A 5,916-nucleotide genomic window follows, 5' to 3' on the forward strand; every position below is an offset into this window, starting at 1 on the left:
AAGTTAAAAGAACTGAGAGATAGGCAGAAATGGGATTTAAAGAAAAGAAAAAAGAAAAAATCTTAGGATTGTAAGGCACTGTAGGAATATTTCCTTCATTGACACTTGGCATCTTTCCTCTGATGTGAATGAATGCAGCTGCTACTCTCTGCCAACTATAATTTAGTTGGCAGTAATTCTACCCTATCAGTGGGCACATGATTGCTACTTACCCAGCAGAAACAAAGCCAATGCGATGTGTAATTCCATGCTCATGCTACTTCTTCATTACTATACTTTATAAATCATTTATTCTTTCTGCTTTATTTTAAACCCTAAGTAGTTCAGCCTGACATAATATGTTTTATTCTAATCTACCAACAAAGTACTCATAATAGAGAAATCAACCAAAAATAATAATCATAATAATAATTGTAATAAATTAAAAACCTGACATCAACAGGGTGGTTATTTTATTTTATTTTTTTGCCATTAAAGAATGCTTTAATTTTTATAAACTGGAATTGTTTTTTTGTTTTTTTTTAAATTAAATCTTTATTGTTCAGATTATTACATTTGTTCCTCTTTTTTTCCCCCCATAACTCCTCTCCTTCCAGCTCCCACCCCACCCTCCGCCCTCACTCCCCACCCACTCTCCTCATCCATAGGTGCACTATTTTTGTCCAGTCTCTTCCCGCATCTCCCACACCCCTTTCCCCCCTAAGAATAGTCAGTCCATTCCCTTTCTATGTCCCTGATTCTATTATAATCAACAGTTCATTCTGTTCCTCAGATTATTTATTCACTTGATTCTTAGATTCATTTGTTGATAAATGCATATTTGTTGTTCATAATTTGTATCTTTACCTTTTTCTTCTTCTTCCTCTTCTTAAAGGATACCTTTCAGCATTTCATATAATACTGGTTTGGTGGTGATGAACTCCTTTAGCTTTTCCTTATCTGTGAAGCTCTTTATCTGACCTTCAATTCTGAATGATAGCTTTGCTGGATAAAGTAATCTTGGTTGTAGGTTCTTGCTATTCATCACTTTGAATATTTCTTGCCACTCCCTTCTGGCCTGCAAAGTTTCTGTTGAGAAATCAGCTGACAGTCGTATGGGTACTCCCTTATAGGTAACTGACTTTTTTTCTCTTGCTGCTTTTAAGATTCTCTCTTTGTCTTTTGCTCTTGGCATTTTAATTATGATGTGTCTTGGTGTGGTCCTCTTTGGATTCCTTTTGTTTGGGGTTCTCTGCGCTTCCTGGACTTGGAAGTCTATTTCTTTCACCAGGTAGGGGAAGTTTTCTGTCATTATTTCTTCAAATAGGTTTTCAATATCTTGCCCTCTCTCTTCTTCTGGTACCCCTATAATTCTGATGTTGGTACGCTTGAAGCTGTCCCAGAGGCTCCTTACACTATCTTCGTATTTTTGGATTCTTTTTTCATTTTGCTTTTCCGGTTGGGTGTTTTTTGCTTCTTCGTATTTCAAATCTTTGACTTGATTCTTGCGCTCCTCTGGTCTGCTATTGGGTGTAATATTCTTTATTTCAGACCATGTATGCTTAATTTCTAGTTGTTTCTTTATCATAGCATCGAGGGTCTCATTAGTTTTCGTGAAGCTCTCCAAAAGTTTATTGCAAGCCCTCAAAATTGCGTTTTTTAGCTCTATATCCTCCATTTCTGTCATGTTTTTTTGTCTCCGCATTTTTTATGCTTTCTTGGTGCACCCCCTAGTGGTCTTTGTGCGCAGTCTTGTTCTAGTTGAGCCTTGATTGTTGTAGTTAATACTAGAGGGATTTGACCACCAGGCCGACTGGCTGTGTGAATCAGCTGTGTCTGCCGCGGAAAACTTCTGTCCTCTGGGGAGGTGCTAATCTAGCCTTTGCCTGAGGCGATCTGGCAAATGGCTCTGCGCAGGGCTTGGGCGGGGCGGGATCAACAGGGCAGGGCGGGCGGAGGGAGCGGTTATGGCCCCTCTCAGTCCCGTTCCCAGAGGCTCTGCTTCTCAGAACCCCAGGAACCGCTGCAAACCTCGGAGGGAAAGCTGCCTTCCAACTGATGCCAGACACTCCCACTTCTCCCGTTTGAGTCCCCAGCGATTCGCCCGTATCTGGAGCTCAGAGTCTGAGACTCCCCCCTGACCGAAAACGACAACCGCGCTCTCAGCCACCAGCCCGCTTTGCGCGCGCACCTCCGCACCTGAGTATTTTCCACACTGCGCCTCCTCTGAGCCTCGGTGTGCTGTTATTTTTCCTTCTAGTTGAAGAGTCTCTCCTCAGCCAGCCTTCCTGTGGTTCTGGGTGATGTCCATTCCGTTTTTTAGTTGTATTTTTGAAGTGGTTGTTCGAGGCAGCAAACTCCGGTGTTTACCTATGCCGCCATCTTCACAGGGTGGTTATTATGATTTGCCAGGCAGTATGCAAAGGACTTTGTATGTACTACTCATGTAATACAATAATGTATAGAATATCAATTACTCTTACCATTTTATGGATGAAGAAACTGAGGGTTAGGTAAATTAACTACAATGCCCAACACTGTGTACTAATATACTGTAGATTACATATTGGCTTTGCATCATTGTTAGGAAGCAAAGGGTGTTTCAATTTACTTTTTCTTTTTCTCCAAAAGAGAAGACTGATGAGGAAAAAACAACACACAGAACATATTAATCTACTTACTAAAGATTTGAATGTCAATAATAAAAATCTTGACTCAAATGAAGTTTTTAAAATGTGATAGATCCCTGATAAAGATTCTATGTTGAGATTTTAACCCAAGAAATATAGCATCTTAAAATACCAAGGGATTGGTATCAATGCTTTAGGATAGAGGCCAGAATTTTTAAAAAATTATTAGTAAACCATTACATGATTTTGAAGGCTTTAAAGAGTGAAAGGAGCCCTCTAAATGTTCTATAAATATGATAAAATACCTAGCAATTGAAGTAGAAATAAAATTATTTTTGAAGACTGACATCATGTTTGTATTTCCACTCAGCACTCAAAATTAACATAAAAAAATTTAATTACTATATTTCCACAGGAAAATGGAAACATGAATTTCAGCTCAACAGAGCAGGATTAAATCAAATTTTATAATGTTGTGGCAAAACTGCAGTTTGTTCCTCATAATATTTACATTAGCTTAGATTCTTTAGTTTTTCTCTTTTTCTTTTTTTCCAAGCCAGGTAGATATCTTTTCTTTTTATCCTCAGCTGCAAATTCTGAGAAAGTAACTTTATTCTAATACATAACTTTATTCTTTGTTCTTATGACATTAATCATTTCATGTAATACACAACATTCATTTATATTATAAAAATAAAATTTACATTTTACTATTATAAAGATTAAACATTTTTATTATTAAAATTTGAAAATTTAATGTAAGCATAAAATAATTTTAAAAATGTATAATAATTTCCAATATGGGTGAGGGGTGGGCAGGGCATATTGCCCTGAGGTTGGTTCTGAGTATTACACAAGCACTTGCTTGTGGCAAAGGTGTGAGGGGAGGGAAAAGAAAATGAGGGGGGAGTGGGTATGATAATGGCAAAGACTGGAATGTATGGCACTTGTTTCCTGATCTCCTTCCTGGAGTGGACATGCATTTTGGATATGGACTTGCTCATGAAGCTCCTACCACCATTGCCATCCATGTATTCATGGAATGCCATAGTCACTGTCGGGATATGCTTTACAAAATTGTTTCTGACCAAGGAACTCATTTCACAGCTGAAGAGAGGTAGCAATGGAACCATGGCTGAATTCAGTACTAAAATAATAGTATGACTGTTTGCCAGACATAAATACAATGACTGTTTGGACTTTGTGCCTTCTTACTTAGAAGATGCTGTGAACAAAATATTGTTCCATCTTGTTGTTTGAAACGTAGAGTTGCTATTATTGATTTGCAGAAATTTAAATATGCGTTAAAGGGTGTTATGGTGTATGAAGAGGCAAATAGTTGAGCTACTCTAGTCATTAAGTGATTGTTTCTCATCTTCAAATCCACCCTTCTGGATTCTGTTTTGCAATGTTGAGGCTGTGGTTCTGCAAACCATACTTATCTTTTGTTACCTGGCTTCCTAGAAGGCTCTACCACTAGAATTCAGGTTGAAAATGCAAGTTTAGAGGAGTTATTAGGGATAGTCTCCATTCAGTTTGCTTCCTGTTCACTTGTAGTGGTGTTTCCTCACTAGCAAAGATGCTTCAATGGGCAGCAGAAGTTTGTTTGAAGCAGTTAAATCTGTTTTGAAGTTTTTTAAACATATCATCAGCACCAGCTAGCTGGAACCTCTTCTCAGAGGCTTGAGTTCCAGCTCTAAAGAGAGTGTGTGCGTGTGTGTGTGTGTGTGTGTGTGTGTGTGTGTGTGTGTGTGTGTGTTGAGAGAGAGAGAGAGAGAGAGAGAGAGAGAGAGATCACAGACAGGAACACCTGCCAAGCAGCAGCCACTTGCAGAAAATGAATTTCAAAGAACATATGGATGCAAATGTCTTTTTGAATTAGTGTTTGGGTTTCTTTGGATAAATATCTAGAAGTGGAATTACTAGATATAACTATGGCTGAATTCAGTAGTAAAATAATTGTATGACTGTTTTGCAGACATAAATACAATGACTGTTTGGACTTTGTGCCTTCTTACTTAGAAGACGTTGTGAACAAAATATTGTTCCATCTCGTTGTTTGAAATCTAGAGTTGCTATTGTTGATTTACAGAAATTTAAATATGTGTGGAAGGGTGTTATGGTTTTGTCTTTGTTATAACGTTTGTTTTAAAGCATTTTTGTCTGGTATATATACTGTTACCCAAGATGTGTTTGTTTGTTTGTTTGTGTGTGTGTGTGTGTGTGTTTGCTTGTTTCTGTTTTCATGAAATATCTCTTTCCATCCCATTCCCTTCAGTCTGGGTTTCTTTCAATCTGAAGTAAGTCTCTTGTAGACAGCAATGAAAGCTGTTTTTATCAAAAATATGGAAGCAACTTAAATGTTCATCAATAGATCAATAAAGAACATTGCATAGACAATGAAATATACTTAGCCATAAAATGAATGAAATCTTGCCATCTGCAACATGGATGAATGTAGAGGATATTGTGGCATTGTGCTGAGTAAAATAAGTCAGACATAAAAGCCAAATGCCATGTGATTTCACTTATATGGAGAATCTAAAACACAAACAAAACAAAACAAACAAAAAAAGAAAGAAATTTATAGATAAAGAGAATATTTTGATGATTGTCATATTGAAGGGGGTTGGAGGGATGACAAAAGAGGGGATAGGATTAAGAAATACAAATTTGTAGTTACAAAAGTCATGGGTATGTAAAGTATAGCATAGGGAATATAGTAAGTAATATTGTAATAATTATATATGGTGTTGGATGGGTACTAGATTTATCAGGGTGAAAACTTCATAAGTTATATGAACATTTAATCACACTGCTGTATACCTAAAATTAATATAATGTTGAATGTCAACTGTAATTGAAAAATTAAAAAATATATATGTATATATAAAGAAAAGAAAAATAAGTTCCACTTCCTCTTACTGTTTCCTGTCACTGTTATATCTATGATACCTCGATATTCCTTTATAATGCTCAGTTACCTACTTAACAATTTTTTTTTGCCTAGGTAACAGTTCTTTTATATTGGACTAGAGGCCTGGTGCACAAAAATTTGTGCACTCAGGGGGGAGAGGGGGGTCCCTCAGCCCATCCTGTGCCCTCTCGCAGTCTGGGACCCCTGGGGAGATAACGACCTGCTGGCTTAGGCCTGCTCCCAGGTGGCAGAGGGCAGGCCCAATCCCTAGGTGCAGCCCCTGGTCGGGCTCAGAGCAGGGCTGATTGGGGAGTTGGGGCGCTGCCCCCTGTCATGCACAGAGCAGGGCCCATCAGGGGGTTGAGGAGCTCCCCCCTGTCACTCACAGAG

Source organism: Myotis brandtii, unplaced genomic scaffold (genome assembly GCF_000412655.1).
Source record: "Myotis brandtii unplaced genomic scaffold, ASM41265v1 scaffold203, whole genome shotgun sequence".
In the NCBI taxonomy this organism is placed as follows: Eukaryota; Metazoa; Chordata; class Mammalia; order Chiroptera; family Vespertilionidae; genus Myotis; species Myotis brandtii.